Source organism: Tupaia chinensis, unplaced genomic scaffold (assembly GCF_000334495.1).
Source record: "Tupaia chinensis unplaced genomic scaffold, TupChi_1.0 Scaffold000075_1, whole genome shotgun sequence".
Taxonomy (NCBI): domain Eukaryota; kingdom Metazoa; phylum Chordata; class Mammalia; order Scandentia; family Tupaiidae; genus Tupaia; species Tupaia belangeri.
The window spans coordinates 2,831,563-2,850,781 of NW_006159535.1; the positions used below are offsets into that span (position 1 = coordinate 2,831,563).

Consider the following 19,219-nt stretch of genomic DNA (forward strand, 5'->3'; position numbering starts at 1 on the left):
TGCCCCAAATGAAGCTAAAATACCAGTAATACTCTGCTATAAACTCTCATAGAATAAAATTTTACGTATTTAAAACTCAATTTATTTGCTGATGTTATTTATCTCTGGGAACTTTGGCTATTCTGCCATTCTATTTAGAATTCACATTAATTATTAAAATTTCTTCTAGAGTTTTTACTGACAGCCTATATCTGATCTCTCTTTGAAAGGTCTTCCTCAACATTTTCAGAAGTAACTTTTGGATCTCACTGGAATAGGACTTTTTGTTTCTGTAATTACAGGTTGAAAAGAAATGGACTTGCTGAGAGGTAGGGAGCAGTAGGGTACAGAGGAGGAGAAAAATCGAAGTAGATTTATGCCTTGCTTCCTTATTGTAAAAAATAATCATAACCTTAGGTACTTTACATTTCTAAAGGTGATGGCAGTAGTGATTGTGGTAGTAGTTGTATGGGTGAATTAAGGAGACTTTGAGAGAATTTGTTTCTAGATATCACGTTTCGGTTATTTCCCAGATACTGATAAATTGGTTATTATCAAAAATGTTTCTTCTTTAAAATAATTTCATGAATTGATATCTTTATCACTCTAAAATATTGATCATGTGGAGTATTAGTAACTTCCTGAATTATTTTCTCTGTCACGTATCTCTTTTAAATGTGGACCATAGACTCAGAACAATGTTGAACAATTATGTCTCTACTATAGATGTTTGTTCATTTGTTTGTTTAAATGTGACCAGAGAGGGGCAGAGTGCAAGAGAGAAAGAGAGAGAGAGAAGTGAGAAAGCAAGCTGCCAGGTCTGGGACTTGAACCGTGAGTCCAGTGCCCTTAACCACTATGCCTAACCTACTGGTCCCCAATTTTTTTTTTTTAACTAGAGAAAAGCACACTAATTTTTTCTTTATTCTTACAGAATTTTCTTACCAATAATTATACTTCTGAATGATTTCGAAGTGTCTTGAGATGATATTGAGAAATAGTATTTTTTCATGGTTGACATTATAGGCTCTTAAACAGACTACCGAGATTCAGATCTCAGTTTTGCCACTTTTCAGTGGTGTGACCTGGAACAAGCTATTAATTTAATATCTTATCTTGCCTTATCTGTAAAATGGAGATTTTAAAATACCTATTTTTATAGACATGTGTTGAGGATTAGTTTGTAAAAAAAACAATAAAGGAACAATGTCTGCAAATAGTATGTGCTGAATAATTAGTGATTATTACTATTTACTCTCTAAAATAGTATTCTAAGTATAGTCTAACAGACTTCCAAAGTGAAAATCCTTTATATTTAAAACTTTGGAAATATTCAACTAAGTAGATTATTTTTAGTGTTTTTAAGCTGAGGTTTGCTTTTCCCATTCTACATACTCTGCCTTTCACTCTGTCTTACATACCCTCATAAACTGATGTTTTCTTAAACTTAAGTGTGCTTAAGACCTACTCAGGAATCTTCTCAACCTATAGATTCTTGTTCAGTAGTTTTGGAACAGTTCCGAGATACTGCTTTCTAATAAACTCCTGGCAATTTGAATGCAGGTAATTCTTACTCCTTACATTTACTGGCAAAATTACAGAATATTCCATTAAGTGATTCTTGGCCCCTTTGTTAGTATATTATAAACACTTGGATATTTTTGTTTGTTGGTGTTTTAAAAAATATGCCTGGGCTCTGTGTCAGCTCAGTTAAATCAGATCTCTGGCACTGGGGTTCTGATCACCACCACCACCATCATCCATTATCATTTTTTTTCTTTTTAGTAGAAATATCCTACCAACATTCTCCCCTACAGCCAGCGTTAAGAGCCACCACTTTAGTGACTTGAAGTAGTCAGTAAGCTAAGAAGCTTCATTTTTTGTCTTCATTTGCTTTCTCATATTCCATTTTAGGCTCATTTCTCCTGTAGAGATGATGAAATAAAGCTCATCAGAACTCTTAAACTAGAAGGCAGCTGTGATGTCCTGAAATTTTCTTTTCACTGGAGTAGAATAAAATGTTTGATTCCTTGAACCTTTTCTTCATGAGTCTTATTTCATTTTCCCTTTCATCATTCATATAATCTTCTTTGGACTTACCCTAATTTCTTCCTTAAAGTGTAGTAACTCAATTAGGTATAACACTACTTTAACAAAGCTGAACACTGGCAGAGGTGAAAGAAATAAAGTTCTTTCCACTTTAAAAATTTTGTAATTTGTATTATTTAAATGATAAAACATATTTGTTCAGACTTTTTACTGGCTTTTCTTTATGGCTTTTGAGGGTTAAAATAGGTTTTGTACTATGTTAGTTGTTTCAATGTGTTTTTTTCTTAGGGTGTGTTTCCCCTTTTTTCTCAACCATACTTCTTGTATCCATTTTACATGTTTCACTTAGTTTTGGAGGAAATGCAGTATATATTTTTTCCTGGACTTTCATATTTTGGAAAAGGAGTTTTCCAAAGTGGTAAAGATCATGTTGAATTTTATTCTGTGTAACTATGATGGATCAGTTAGGGTCAGGTCACAAAAGCAATCTACACTGGATACATTAGCTGAAAAAATTAATATAGGGGATAGGTTATGTGGGTGATGGAGGACTGAAAAAGCAAAAGGGAAATGCTGGGGTAACAGATGTTGTACGAGGGGCCTTCAAAAAGTTTGTTGGGAAATGGAGTTAAAGTATATGTTTATTTTGGTGCAAAAAAATTAAAATCTATGTATAGTTTTTTCCTACAACATTTGCTTTTTATGAGCTTTTTGAAGACACCTTATGATTTTAGAAAGCAGTCATCATTCTTAGGACTGGGGAACAAAGAAGAGTTTAGAGTTGGTGCACCACAGAATTGGGATTCAAAACTTCTGGAGGGGCCTGCCTGGCTGTTGCTGGTATTTCTGAGAGGTGCTTCTGGGAGTATTGGAAAAAGCTGTGGCTGTTAACAACTGCTTCTGTTGGGATGGAGGGCCTAAGGCAGGGCAAAGCTCATTGGAAAAAGTTTCTATTCTCTCCCTGGTGCCTTTATTGGCAGCATGAGAAAGCTAGCTGGCAAAAGAGTAAAGTAGTTTTCAGAGTTCTATTTTCAGCATTATAGAGATGAGTGTTAAAGAGTAGATTTGGAGTCGAGAGACAATAGCTGAATAACCAGCACACATAGTCTACTCATTACACTTTGACATCATCTTTTGGTCTCTTAGTCTTTCTCCCAGCCACTGGGACCTCCACATGCTCTTAGTGCTGAGGGTTTGGAAGAAAAGGAGTTGTTACTGTTTTTTTAGATTTAATTTGTCTGTTAGTATAATTTGGGGACATGAAACCACTTGGTCTAAGGTAACTGTCACAGGTTTTCTTACAACCCAAGACTTAATCATTAAATACTCATCCTTTGGCTCTTGAGGCATTTCTTTTTTTTAAGAGTCCTTATTTAAGATTTTGAAAACTGTAGTAGTAACAGTACTGTAACCAGAGATGAAAAATTCACTACCTATTGATCATACAGTAGATTGCAGTGAGAACCAATCTTTAAACAGATATACTTTCTCTCTCATTCTGATATTCCACATCCTGCAGAGTTGCTCACATTTTAATTAGTATCTGTGTCACATAGTACTGTTAAAGTACAGATTCTGATTAAGTATATTCCAGAGTAGAGCCTGAGAGTCTGCATTTCTTTCTTTCTTTCTTTCTTTCTTTCTTTCTTTCTTTCTTTCTTTCTTTCTTTCTTCCTTTCTTCCTTTCTTCCTTTCTTCCTTTCTTCCTTTCTTCCTTTCTTCTTCTTTTTTTTTTTTTTAGAAAGATTTTTGCTATAAGGCACGTGCGCTAGCCAGAGAGAGAAAGTCAGAGAGGCAGAAAGCAAGAAATCAGCCCCTTGGGGTGACAGTGGGCATGCCACAGTCTCTTCGCCTCTGTTTTCCTCTCAGGAGTTTGGGCATGCATGCACACTCGCCCAATGTGAGTTTTAAGTTACTGGGTCTGGGACTCAAACCATGATCAACTCCATGGGAGTTCAGTGATATAACCATGATACCATCTGCTGGCCCTGAGATTCTGCATTTCTAACAAAGTCTTATGGGGGCTGAATCTTCTGATGTCTAGACCAGACTTTCTTCCTTCCTTTCCTGTTTTGGAAAGCATTCATTTGGTTTGGATCTACTGCTGGATTTCATACTCATTGGATAGTTGTGCAGTAGGTGATTAAAAAAAAATTAATAGTGTCTTGCAAGCCTAACTGGGGATAGTTCAAGCAATCTTAGAGGCGCTTATAACTTTGTCTTTCCAGGTGCGATCAGAAAGAAATATGTCTCTGAATAAAGTTTCCGAGTTTTCTTCCACAATTTAATGCTGTCCTAGACGCAGAAGCATGCCTGTCATTTGTACTTCTTCCTGGAAGATCTGAGGCTTTTTAGTAATTTTGTACATGTTTAAGAGAAACTGATTAAGGGAGAGGATCGAACACTTAGTAAATTTATGCATCATATAACTTGTCTACATTAAAGCCATTATTGCTCTTAATTATCGATTATTCTTGTTTTTTAAGTTGCCATGTGCTTGCTAGGGATAGAGAGACAAAGAGAAAGAGAAAAGGAAAATGAAAAGCACTTCTCTGCCCACAAATAGGATGTGGCCATTCCACCAACTCTTCTCCATCTCTCCATTCTGCCGGGGTACATATGCCTGACATATTTTTCAGGCTGCTGGGTGCAAGATTGGAACAGCACAGTCATGTGTGGTCTGGCTCTTATTGTTGATAGGGCCATCTGTTGATTTGAAAAAAATGTGTTTGATTTGATTTATTTTTTTCTTTTGCTGAATGGCATGTGTACTTGCTGGAGAGAGACAGAGAATGAAAGAGAGAGGGAGAGAGAGAGAGAAAGCACCCTCCATGGGTAATGGTCACACTGCAATCCCTTCTCTTCAATTTCTCCTCCTTTTCAGGATTTTGGGCATACATACCCATCACCTGACTTGTTTCTTAAGCAGCTGGGTCTGGGACTTGAACTGTATAGTCAGCCACGTGGGATCCAGCTGCCTTAACCACTGTACCATGGGCTGGCTCTCAAATTTTATACTAATTGCATTTCCCTATGTTTTGAGTTTTATGAACTTAAACTTGTCATCAAAACATAGATTATTGACTTGAGTCAAGTAAATGATCTTTCCTAATAAAATTTTGAATAGACCCAAATTTTTTAAGTTTCTAGTTGTTCTTGACATCTGTATTTTACTTTACCAGGGCATACCTGATCACATGAATAAAAAGTTAACCTTTTATTTGATTGCTGTCCTTCAAGATTCTCCTGTTTCTTTTATCCCTTTCTAAATCTTTCCTTTTGTCTGTTGATGCTTATATGAATGCTATCCTTATCTTATCATTTATTACTTCTTTGAGCCATAGGGAGAAAGAGAAAAAGAGAGATATAGCACCCCCAACATGATTTTGGTGTTGCAATCCAGCCTCATCCAGCCCTGGATCATGGGCACATACATGCCTTATATTCTCAGCTATTTTCAGATGAGAACTCAGAACCTTCCCATGTGGATCAGCATCACAGTGTTGCATTTTATTGCTGCACTACCATCTAGCCCCTGTTATCCTTAATTTTAAAATTCAGACATGGATAACTGGTCTCTTAATCAGCTGGGGTGAGAGAGTTAAAATGAAAGTTAAGGATTCAGGGGATTCCTACAAAAGGGTGAAAAAAGCTTAATTTTAGGATCCTAAACAAAGCATTTTGATTGGCATATAAAGACCCTTGCATTCACATAAGCGTCCATATTTGAATATTTATAGAAGATAATCTGTCAAAATTACTGTTATTTTAATTTGCCAAGCTTGGCTGATTGCCGCAATTGGATGTTAGTTGAATTTTAGATGAGGAACTGTGGATAGGTTCTGTTATGGAACATGCTTTTTGTCCTTGAAGCCCAATGAATATTCCTGCCTCTTTGCCTCCACATCCACCCCTTTTTAAAACTATGAAGCCTTTTTGTATTGGCTGAACTTTTGCCTTTTCTTTCTGGGGGGAGGATATTGAAGTTGGATGATAACTGTGAGGATAAACTTTTAAAAAACTCCAATCTATGCACAGTTAATAGTCATGAATTGTTTAAGTCATTTTAACTGTTTGTCCAGTCTTTTGCTTCAAGGGAGCTTTCGCTGGAGAGTCAAAGTAGGGATATCTATCTCATTTGAATGGTTTTATGTAAGATATGTTTCATGTTAACAACAAAGAAAATGTCTGCTTCTAGATAATTAACATTTCCCTTTTCTTTTATCTCATTTTGAACAGCTAATAATTTTAGTGACCCAGATTCATGCAATAAGACCTTCCTTTGGAAAAACATGGTTCTGTCAGCTTCTTATGTTCTAGGGGAAGGAAGGTAAGCCATTTTTCACTGTTAATATTGAAAGAACTTAGTTAATAAATAAAATTTTCTCTTTTTAAAAATTAAGAAATCGCCCTCCTTTTAGGTAGTGTTTCCTTACCCAGAAAACACTATTTATATAGCATCACTATCCCTGAAACTACTTTTACTTCAGTTCTAAAGATTGTACAGTGACTTTCTCAAGCGCATATGGCATTTTAAGAACAGAATGAGGCTGTATTGTCCCTTACATAACCATTGACAGCTGAATGGCTAATTTTTACGTATATAACCACCTGATATAACTTGACAGTTAACATTTTTTATCTTTTCACTTTTGATGTTCTTAATTCTTTATCTTGTAAATTGACATAATTCAGTCTCCTTTATTATTACTTTCCCTAGAAACCTTAAGTATTAAGTCTTAAATATTGACTTTGTTTTGGAATTTCAGGAATGTAGTGTCCCAAGAATATATATTTAGTGAATTAGGAGCGGAACTTCCATATCATTCTTTTCTATCTTTCATAAGCATCCATTTTCATTCTCATTTGATATTCTTTTTTGGATTTTTTTTTCCCTAGCAACTTTTATATAATCTTTCACTTACTACTTTCTTCCATTCTTTTTGTAACCATCTCCAAATTGTATATTTCACCCTAATTTTTTATTTTCTTCCTAGGAAAATTTACTCATCCAACTCGTAGCTATCTGCTGTCTGAATAGCAAAATTATTCACAGTTCTTTAAGAGGTTACCTTAGCTCCTAATTTTGTAATGGTTCACCATCTGTTCACTGTGTAAAGGGTTCAGAGATGTTCATTGTGTCTAATGTTTTGCAGATGTGGAAAAAATAATGCAATTTACATATATGAAAAGTAAAGATATTACTAATGTGTTCCTTTAGGTCTGGCCATTTTTATATTGTTAATTTTGGAGGCTTATTTATTTTTTTAAAGAATTATTTATTTATCCAATTCCATTTGTTAGTATTATTATTATCTTTTGTTATTATTATTATTTTTTAATTTGAGCAGAGACAGAGACAGAGACAGAAACGGAATGTGAGAAAACAAGCCTCCAGGTCTGGGACTCAAATCACAGTTGACCATGTGGTAGTCCAGCATCTTTAACCACCATACCACCTGCTGACCCCTTGGAGGATTATTTTTAACAGTGCTTTCAAATTGCTTAAGGTGAATTAGGTATTATGTTCACTTTAACTTAGCCAGCTTGCCTCTGGTTAAGTAGGTTAAAACTCAGCTGAATAAAAGTTAAGCCAGTGATATAAAAAGTAATTTGGTTTTCAGTGTGATTTGAGAAAAAAATTTAGTTGTATTTCTTGCTATAAGAATAGCAAACAGCATTATTCAGTGGACTAACATTTCCTAAGTTAATTAATTTATTATTATTTTTTCTCTGCACATGTATGCATGAGATGGGGGTGGGATCCTCTTTTCCCAGCCCTCCAGCTCCTCAAAATCTTGGTCACTCACACACAGAGTATTTTTCAGGCTAACCTGGGGTGTTAAGTAGTAAGTCTCAGTTTTACTTAAATTTTGACTTTGTTTTGGAGTCATATATTTGAGATCCAAACTATGGTCACGCCATATGGTTTCTAGCTTTGCAGGGTGCTAGTAACAGTGACTGGACCAGTCAGTCACTTTAAACATCAGTGGTTTAAATACAGCAGTTAAAAGACAGACATTGTCAGAGTAGTTCAGAAAACTACTCAACTTGTAATTGATCCTTGAACAACACAAGGTAGGTATGCAGACCTCTTGCATAGTTGAATATTCACATATAACTTTGACTCCCCTAAAATTTAACTACTATTAACCTACTGTTGACTGATAACCTTACTTATAACATAAAAAATTGATTAGCACATATTTTGTATGTAGAATGTGTTATGTACTATTTTTACATTAATTAATGTAAGCTAGAAGAAAGAAAATATTGTAATTTTTAAAAATAATTATTTATTTAATTATTATTATTATTATTATTAATTTAACCAGAGAGAGAATGAGAGAAGGGAAAGTGAGAAAGCAAACCACAAGCTTAAGGACTTGAACTGTGGTCAGCCATGTGGGAGTCCAGTGCCTTAACTACCTCACCATCTGCTGGCCCTAAAGAAAGAAAATATTATTAAGAAAATAAGAGAGAATAAATTTGCAGCAGAAAATATTATTAAGAAAATAAGAGAGAATACATTCACAAAATTTATTTTAAAAATCTGCATATAAGTGGGCTAGAGTAATTCAAACCTTCATATGCTATCTACAAGAAACCTATTTTAAATATAAAGACATACAGGTTATAAACAAAGGGACGAAGAAAGATGTACCATGATAACATGAATCAAAAGCAAGCAGGAATAGCAAATTTAGTAATTTCAGACAGAAGAGACTTCAGAGTCAAGAAGGTTATCAGGGATAAAAGGAGTATAATAAGATGATAAAGAAATTTGTTCTCCATGGAGACGTAATAATCTTTAATGTGTATGTGCTTAACAATAGGGTGTCAAAATATGCGAAACAAAAACTATTAGGACTGATGAAGAAATAGATGAACCCATTATTATAGTTGGAGACTTCAGCATCTTTCTATCAGAAATGGGTAGATCCAGCAGGCAGAAAATCAGCGAAGACAGGTAAATTCAACAGCACGATTAATCAGCTAGATACAATTGACATACATAGACAACATTGTTCACAGCAAAATATATCTTGTTTTTAAAAGTGTACATGGATTATTGAGAAACATCAAAATTCTTACTTTAATTTTTTATCTCTAGGATTTGCATCATAAATAAGTGCTCAGATGAAAGAAAGATGAGAAATTCATTTTTTAAAATACAACATACTATCACCCTCCTCTCCTCTATGCCTTACATATTCTGTGGTGAGAATGTTACATTTTTTATTAAAAACACTTATATATTTCCCTTGTCTCAAGTTTTATATATGAATGAAAAAAGGATGAAGGTTTCAGATCATTACAAATGAAACCTAGCTGGTACTCTTTCATTTAGCCGCTCCTGGAAATATCTCATACAACTCTTTCAAGGAACAAAATTTGAAAACAGCTATTAAATATGATTCCTTTATAGCCTAGCTGATATGTGGTAATTATTCATTTGATCTCTAGATGTATCATTGCCTTATTCTTTTGAGTGATCTTCAAGAGGAACAGAAGCAGATGAGAAAATGAGGAAGAGACTTGGATTTGGATTGATAAAGGAAGAGAACATTCTAACAAGATCTAGAAGGTTAATAGAATGTAGATTCTTAGTATGAGAAATTGCTGAATTTTCTGAAGTAGAAATAAAATTAAGTTTGAATTTTTTGTTTGTTTGAAATAGTAGTATTTCTTTCCTAGTCCAAAATCCACCCTTTTAAACTACTTTTTATTAGAGCTAGGTGAGTTCAGCTTCTTTTTTTATGCTTTAATTCCTGTCCTTGTTACTCAAGAAATTTTTTTAGTCATTTCCATCTAATTCAAAAGAGAGTCTGAATCTTTGCAAAGGTATTTTAATGACAAGAGTCAACTCACAGTTTTCTTTTACTGTATTAATATTGAGCTGATTTCTGTTTGCATGTTAAATACTATACGGTTCTCATTTTGGCATTTTTTTAATTAACTTTTTTTTTTTTTTTGGTTAGGATTTTTGCTATAGGGCACATGCGCTCGCCAGATAGACAGAGAGAGACAGAGAGACAGAAAACAAGAAATCACCCCCCAGGGGGGATGGCCACACTGTAATCCCTTCTTCATTCTCCTCTCGGGATGTTGGACGTGTACGCACACGCGCCCAGTGTGAGTTTTAAGCCACCGGGTCCGGGACTCGAACCACGGTTGACTATGTGAGAGTCCAGCGACATAGCCATTACGCTAACTGCTGGTCCCTCATTTTGGCATTTTTAAATCTCAATATACTCTATATTAATTGGCATTTATAAATGTCCTTGGCCATTCTGTAGGCCATGCTCTAGAGTGTAGGGGACACATCCTAAATGGAGCTAAAGGTCAGAGAAACATCCTTCTCCTACATAGATTGCCACCTGGTAGCATTCCTGTAAAGACCTCTGTTTAAGCATTGAAAATACATTTTTTTAGGGTAATAGTTTATTCTTTTTTTTTAAACTTAATTTTATTCCTGATAAAGAGCATGCAGTTGAGATGGAGAGAGAGCCTGAGAAGGAGAGGGAGAAGTACCCGTGAGAGAGTCTTATCACACCACCATCCCCTGTTCTGGCCCTCCATTTTGTCAGGATGCTGAGCATATTTTCAAGCTAACTCAGGAATCTAAACCTATGGTTGGCTGTGTCTCTCAACACTGCAGTTTAATTTGATACTGTCTGTGCCACCAGTGGGCTCACTAGGTCACTCTTTGAGTGGCTAAGATAGACGATGATAATCTCATAAATAGGGCTTTGAAAATATCTGCAGGTAGACTTTATGATAGTAACTCTACAGGGAATTACTAACAGATAAGATTTTCTTAAGGAGTTGGAAATCTTATTTTTATAATTAGATCAGTGAAATTGTTCCTTTCTCTGTAGAATATAAACACAAAATAGAAAACAAAAATGAAGCGACAAATCAAATGAACTTTCTTCCTTAGATCACAGCAGGTAGTGGTTTGAAGGCAAAATTTATCAATGTGTGTAATCCCAGGTTTTCTGTTCGTATTGGCTGCCAAATAGGTGTACAATCTTAGATCACATCTTACTTAAGTTTCCTCATGTTCAAAGTGGAGATAATGCCCACTTTAAAAAGCAATGGTTAGAATTAAATGAGGAAATGTGTGCAAAAATATGTTGCTGGCCTGGCACATACTTGGTGTGCAACAAGTGTTACTTCTCTTCCCTCTTCGTTTTAAATTTGTAATATCTGGATTTCAGTTCTTGAATGAACTAATTACTAGTTGTGACATAAAATTATTTTGTCTTTCTGAACCTCGTTTTCCTTTAACATAAGATCAATAATACTCATTTAATAAAGTGATGTATGGAATTCAGTTCCTAGTATAGTCTAGGAAATTTTTTGTTGAGTCCAAGTGTTAAATTAGTGAAAACTTAGATGAATATGTGAGTTTTGATAGATTCATTGGACATGAAATACACAATTTTGGAGGGAATATACAGTAGGAAGAATATAAGGAAAAGTAAATCTCTAGGGTGTGGGGTACTCAACAATAGTTACTGCATTTGCACTTGAGATAGTAGGAAATTATGGATTGACAGGATTTATTTTCACTCGAAATAGCCACTTCTAGAAGGAATACGTATAAAACACTAACTAGGAAAGTCAGATGCTTGAATATACCTTTTTCTTGCTTTTATTCTTTTTTATTGTAGGTGACTTTAGATTTCAATGAGTATACAATAATGGTTTTGTTGGCAGATCTTGGAAAATTAATCAGTAATGAAAATTTCCTAGTTTAGTAATTACCAGAGACAGAATTAATAAACCAGTACTAAATTTGGGTCAGGACTCTTAAATGAGTCATGTTAAATGAGTTATGAATTTAATCAATTTTGTTACATTTAACTGTGTGTTAAATCAATATAATTTGACATAATCACGAAATAGAAATCAATGTATATGTGGTATATTATATTGAAAGGTGGCAAAGTAATGGATTAGGGAAATTGTATTTTTAAGAATGTTACATTTCCGTGAATTTCAATTAGATTTGTTGCAATGTGAATTATATAAATAATCGGCAGCCAAATATTATCGCCTTTGTATTTTGCAGCTTTTATATATATATATTCAGCTTAATATAATCTTAAATTATCCTAGTTTATCATTTTATTTTAAATATTATGGCATCTTATTTGATGCTTGTTAACCTTCCTGAAATGTTGCACAAAGTGTAGTTCTTGCATACATAGTTTATGCCCCCAAGGGAAAAGGATAAAAGAAAATAGAACCGAATTACAAAATCATTAATTGCAGACAAGTTTCTGTTGAAAAAGCAGAGATGAATTTGTCTGTGAATGTTAAAGACATGTGGATATGTTGATTGCAGCCATGTTTAAGTATTTTTGTTGTAGGCAAAGGGTTTGTGGAATTAGAACAAATGTATTAAAGGCATTGCTTAGATTAAAACTTTATTTTTCAAGTATTTTTTGTATCACATTTTTTTTTTAAGAAAGCAGATTCATATAAAACTGTAATTTTTTGCTAACTATTATTTGTTGGTTTGTTTGTTTTTAAGAGAAGACTTTTGCTATATGGCAAAAATAGTGCTCACCAGAGAGAAAGAGACAGAAAGTGAGAAATCACCCCTCGGGGGATGGCTATGCTGAAATCCCTTCTCCTTCATTCTCCTTTCAGGATTTTGGGAACATGTGCACATGCACCCAGTGTGAGTTTAAAGTAACCGGGTCTGGGACTTGAACTGTGATCGACTATGTAGGAGTCCAGCACCTTAGCCATGACAACACCTGCTGGCTCCAACTACTTTATTCTTAATAATTTGAAGTCAAGAACTGTAAAATAACATGTATAAAGTACTCTGTGGGTGAATATTTAAGGTTATATGGTGATATACATTTCCTTCCCTTTTTTATTGTGGTAAAATAAACATAACAGAATTAACCATCTAAATATTTTTAACTGTACAGTTCAGTAGTAGTAAGTACTTTCATATTATTCAACTGCCAGCACTATTTAACTCCAGAACTTTTTTATCAACCAAAATCAAAACTCTGTACCCATTACACACTAACTCCCCATTCCTCCTTACCACCAGTGCCTATAATCACTATTCTGTCTTCTATTTCTGTGACTTTCATTATGAGTACCTCATAAGAATTGAGTCAGACAAATGTATGTCCTTTCGTGACTGGCTTTTATCACTCAGCACACTATCTTTAAGATTGAGCCACATTGTAGCATATATCAGAATTTCATTCTTTTTTAAGGCTCATTAATTTCCCATACTATGTATATACCACATTTTGTTTATCCATTTATCCATCAATGGACATTTGAATTGTTTCGATCATTTGGCTACTGGGAGTAATGCTTCTCTGAACATTGATGTGCAAGTATTTATTTGAGTATGGTAATATACTTTGTATATATTTTAACAAACACTTTAAATAGTTGAGGTAGAAAATTAAATGGAAATGGGCTAGATAAGTAGCTGTTTTCATTGATATTAGTGAATATTTTTTTTAAAACTTGTGTATTTGAAGTATTAGGGATATAAGGAGTTAAAACGTCATGATGCTGTTTTTGAAGAATTTATAGTTTATTAAGAATAATAGGGTGCGATATACAAAAATAATACCTGGTAGCATGTGTTGTTTGAAGCTGAAGAGATAACCAAGATCTGAGTTAACTTAGCATCTCCTCTTGCCAAGATTTTTGGATATCCTCCTCAACAGGAGACAGAATGGATGGCTATAATCAACATGCACACGTGCCATTCCAGCGTATGCATTTCACATTCAAGTACAAACGGGGATGATGATATGAAAATGGAAATTGGGGTTCCAGCAGTTAGCGTAATGGCTATGTCGCTGGACTCCCACATAGTCGACCGCAGTTCGTGTCTTGGACCCGGTGGCTTAAAATTCATGTGTGCCCAAGATCCTGAGAGGAGAATGGAGGAGAAGGGATTGCGGTGTAGCCATCCCCCTGGGGGGTGATTTCTTGCTTTCTGTCTCTCTGTCTCTCTCTGTCTGTCTGGTGAACACACACGCCCTATAGCAAAAACCTCTCAAAAAAAAAAAAAATGGAAATTGGGTCATGACATTCCTCTAAACAGTCTTTTCCAAGGGCCATATTTTTAGGTGACTTACATCTTTTTCTCAAACTCCCACCCATGCTGAATAATTCTTTGTTGTGGATACATATCTTAAATATGTAAACAAACTTAAGTGTAAATGAGCTAAGAGGCAGAAAGATGAACTACATACATTTCTGAAGATTCTTTCCCAGCTTGTGATTTTTATGCAATCCCTATATTCTGGATTTTTCAAATTAAAAAAAAATAGTGTAAGTGCAGCTACAGATTTCTCAGCAGATCTATTTCATAGTGTTTTGTTGTTGTTGTTTGTTAACTGTAGGGCGTGTGTGCTCACGGGAGAGAGAAAGAGAGAGGGAAAGTGAGAAATCACTCCCCAGGAGCAATGGACACACCACAGTACCTTCTCCTTCATTCTCCTTTAGGGGTTTTGGGCATGCACAGACATGTGTCTGATGTGATTTTCGTCACCTGGTCTAGGACTGGGACCATGTGGGAGTCCAGTGCCTTAACCACCACACCATCTGCTGGCCTCTTGAAGTGATTTTAAAGTACAAAAGTTCAATTGGAATAATAATATTTTGATATGTTTTGGTCTCTTTTCACCTTCTTTCAGAGTATTGTTTCCTGAAAGAGTAAAATAATTTCTTTTTTTTTTTTTATGAATTTAGTCATAACTTACAGTTTAATTAGACTATTGGGGTTTTTCTTTGTTTGCCATTTGGACACTTTGGAACTTAGCACAGCAGTTCCCTTATTCTTCTTTCCACTAAAATATTAAAGAGACAAAAGGAAAACACATAGCAAAGGGTTAGATAGACATTTTCTTTGAGTGATGTTTTCAAGCTCAAAAGAAATTTTTAAAAACACAACTAAGCAGAGCTCCTAAAAGGGTGCACTGTAAAACTGGTTTCTTCTCTCTCTCAACCTCTGTGTTCATTCACTTGACTCTCCATAGTGAGCCTGAACTGAGTGGTGCAGGCTCCTTACTCTGTAGGGTGGCCTGGCCCTAAAAGCAAAGTTTTCTTGTGGCCTTCAGCCACTGAATTTGGTGATTCTATGAGCCTTTGGAGACTAAGGATTGTCACTTCAGTTTTACAAAACTTCAATAGGATTGGCACCTTGCTCATAATAATATTTATCTTTGAAGTTATTAAATAGTGAAAAAAAAAAAAGAAAACTTTTGTCAAAGCCAAAACTTAAAAAAGGAGGTAATTGTAGAAGAGGATGAATGAACTGGGATGGGCTTCTGTCCATTCAGCATCCATGTGAAGGTTTATGATATTGGATTACCAGACTCGCCACTGAACACTGGGGATAAAGCAGAGCTTAAAATAGACCCAAGCCCTCCATTCTGGAACTTTAAATTGTTTAGAACAGTAAGAAGGATATCATAGGCATTTAAAAACATTTAAATAACTGAATGTTTTGTGGAGAACGTATTAGATATTTTAGTGAGAAACTGGAGTGTCCCACTCATTGTATTATAGATGTTTCATTAAAAAATGGAAAAAAAAAACCTAATAGGGAGAATAGTTAAGTAAGTTATGTTAACACATAGAATGGAATACAGTAGAGCCCTTAAAAATTAGATATTAGGACCAGCAAATGGTGTAGAAGTTACATTGCTGGACTCCCACATAGTCAAGTCCCAGACCTGGCGGCTTGAAACTCACACTGGGTGCATGTGCATGCATGCCCAAAATCCCTAGAGGAGAATGGAGTAGAATGGATTGCAGCATGGCCATCCCCTCTGGGGGTGTGATTTCTTGCTTCCTGTCTTTCTGTTTCTCTCTGTCTCTTAGGCTAGCACAGATGCCCTATAGCAAAAATCTCTTTCTCTAAAAAAAAAAATTATATATATATTTTTTTTCTGACACAGAAAAATATTCTTTACTCAAGATAAATTAAGCAAAGTAGGTTATAAAATAGAAGAAATGATTCTTTCAATGTTATATTGAAATGTTATATTTTTTACATTTATTAAAAATATCTAGAGAAATGTTAACAGTGAATGATCTTACTAGGAGTTAAGATTTTAGTGAACTTTCCTTTATTCCTTGCATTTCTGTCATTGTTCTATTTGTTTACCATGACTGAGTTCTCATATTTAAAAGCAATAAAACTGCTTTAAAGCATTTTTGGATAAATTTTTGTCAATCCCTTGACAAGAATGAAGGAGAAGGGATTGTGGTATGGTTATCCCTTGGTGGTGGTGGTGGGGGGGAGGTAAGGGAGATACTTTCTTTCCTTTTCTCTTTCCATCAAGTGCATGAGCCCTACAGTAGAAATAATAACAATAATAATAATAATAATAAAAAACAAGCTGTGGGGGGTACAGCAGGAGGCATGGAGGTTAAGGCCCTTGACTCTCATATGGCCAACTGTGGTGCAAATCCCAGACGTGATGGCTTGCTTTCTTACTTTCTCTTTCTCTCTGGTGAGTGCACATGCCCTATAGCAAATTGATAATAATAATAATGATAATGAATAAATAAAATTAAATCTTTAAATATTGGGTTGTCAGAAAAGTCATGACAATTTTTGCATTAAAAAAACATAGAAAAATACATGAGTTTTTTAACAGCTCAGTAGTTTTCATATTATAATAGGGCATATGAAATTATTATTATTTGACTTCTAAATTTCTTTCAATAATTTGCTGCTTTATTAGGAGAAATTAATGAACTGATCAAAAATGTTCCATTCTATACAATCTATAGATCGCTTATTTTATTAGAAATGTTATAGCAACATTTTCTTTTTAATCATCTAGAAGACTATATTGATTCTAGTTATTACAGTTTCGAACATATGTCATTCCATTTGAAAACTATCTCCTGGTCTTATTCAACTTTTGAAATGGTATTGTTAAAAATGATTAACTTTGTATAGGTAAAAATAAAATTATTAAATCTCTTCAAAGCAAATGTTTTATTTTTCAGATTACACAGTCCTTTGAATTCAGATATGCCAAACTTGAAACAATTTTCTTTCCTTCCTTCCTTCCTTCCTTCCTTCCTTCCTTCCTTCCTTCCTTCCTTTCTTTCTTTCTTTTTATTTCTTTCTTTTTTTTGAATTTATTATGCCAGAGAGCTTAAGAGAGGAAAAGAGAAAGCACCTTGTGCCCTATGAGGGCTGGTCATGGTGCAATCCTTTTTCCTCTAGTTTTTTATCCTGTGAGGATTCTGGGTTTGTGCGTTCATGCTTGGCATGTAAGCTGCTGGGGCTGGGATTTGAACTCTGTTTGGCCATATGGGATATAGCTTCCTCTCCATAGTGCTTAAGCACTATATCATGGAGTATACCCAATTCTTTTGTCTTTTCTAAATAGTTAGGTATATGTGCTGTAATTTCTTAAATTCTTCAAAAATTATGAGCATATGAAGTAAAACTATCAGACTAGAAACCTTGGAGGGTGGTTTTAGATGTTTTGCTTCTTTACTCTTAATTTCTGAACAAATAAAATACCTGCTACAGTTCAGTGAGTATGGTAACTTCAAATCAGGTAGAATAATACATTTTACTTTTTCTTCATTTTTTAAGGCAAGATAATAATACAGTGGAGAATAAATAATTTTGTTAGATGTTGACTCTATCCTAGTGTGTGTGTGTGTGTGTATACATAATTTTTATAATTTAGGTTTTTGCCATAGACAGTGTGCACTTGCCAGAGAGAGAGAGTGAGAGAGAGAGACAGAGAGACAGACAGACAGAGAGACAGACAGACAGACAGGCAGAGGGAAAGTGAAAAATCATCCTCTAGGTAGGCTGGCCATGCTGCAATCCCTTCTCTTCCATTCTCTTGGTCTCTTGGGATTTGGGGCATGCATGCACACATGTCCAGTGTAATTTTCAAGTCACTGGGTCTGGGCTCAAACTACTGTCTGCCATGTCAGAGAGTCCAGCGCCTTAGCCATTACACCACCTGCTGACTCCAAAATATGAATCTTCTTAGCAATTAGTCATTCTATATATACTTTTAGTGTAAAAATATGAATTTTATTTAGCAGATCATTCTATTTTAAATGCTTTAAATGTTTAAAAAATAATTGATAGAGAATTATTAAGTGTCTGCTATATCCTAGATGCTGTTATAGACAGTGAGTGAGATGAGTGAATAAAATAGAAATTATTGACCTGATGGAGTTTATATTCTAGTTGGTAAACAGATACTGAACAGATAATCTATATGTCAGATGGTGATAAGTGTTCTAGAGAAAAGTAAGTACATCAGGGATTTACTTTTTACTCTGTTCATTTAGGAGATGTTGGAGTGGGAAGTATACCATTTTTAAATGAAATAGTCAGGGAAGCTTTCACTAAGAAGGTGGTAGTTGAATGATCCCTGAATTTGATGAGAGACAGAGTATTGGAGGATATCCGGGCAAGCGTTTTACAGTTAAGTTCAAAAGCCCTTTGTTGAGTACTGGCTTACATATTTAAAATTGGGTAGTCAGGAAAGTCATGACTCATTTTTGCATAGAAAAATACATCAATGACTTGATAGAAACATAAGAAATTTATTGTGCAATTATTTAATTTTTGCTTGCCTGGTGAATTCTAACATTCACTAAACGTGGGGATTGTCTCTTGTCCCTCATTTTACCCTTGACACTCAGTACAGTGCCCAATGCATGGTAGGCAGCATGTAGATACGGGTGATGAGGTAAGATTTTGGAGAAATCCTTTTTTGAAAACTTCGTACCACTAAAACCTTTCAAGTTGCAAAGTCTTTATATTGGGTCATCAGAAAAGTCATGACATATTTTTCTGTTTTTCTATGCAAAAATGAATCGTGACTTTTCCAATGACCCAATGGATCATCTAGATCAATTCTTTTTATATTATCCATGCGAAAACGAGAGCTCTTGGGTACGATGACTTTTCTAGAAGTGACATTTAATTAGTAGCAGTGTTCTTGGGATGGCAAAGATTAGTATCTATTGTTTCAGTCTGTTGAAAAAGGATCCTTTAGTTTCAGATGTCTGATTTATACATGGGCAGGTAACTTGCTGTGGAAGATCACCTTGCAGTAGAGCCTGGAAGTCAGGCTCTGGAGCTGGAATTCCAGTTCGATGGTTGCTAGTTGTACAATTCCTTCTC

General features: G+C 34.8%; 1 protein-coding gene across 10 annotated transcripts in view; it reads left to right on the forward strand.

Annotated features, from left to right (window-relative positions):
• FUT8 (fucosyltransferase 8) overlaps positions 1–19,219 on the forward strand; it is a 270,265-nt gene that overhangs the window by 95,822 nt on the left and 155,224 nt on the right. For 5 of the 10 annotated variants that reach the window (XM_006142414.3, XM_027768281.1, XM_006142413.3 and 2 more), the window contains one exon: positions 6,268–6,358. The exons of 2 other annotated variants lie outside the window; for them this stretch is intronic. The gene's annotated coding sequence lies outside the window, so the exon portion shown is untranslated. Of the gene's footprint in view, positions 1–6,267; positions 6,359–8,864; positions 8,999–9,495; positions 9,617–19,219 lie in introns of all 10 variants that reach the window. 3 more of the 10 variants (XM_006142415.3, XM_006142416.3, XM_006142419.3) reach the window with 3 other exon arrangements.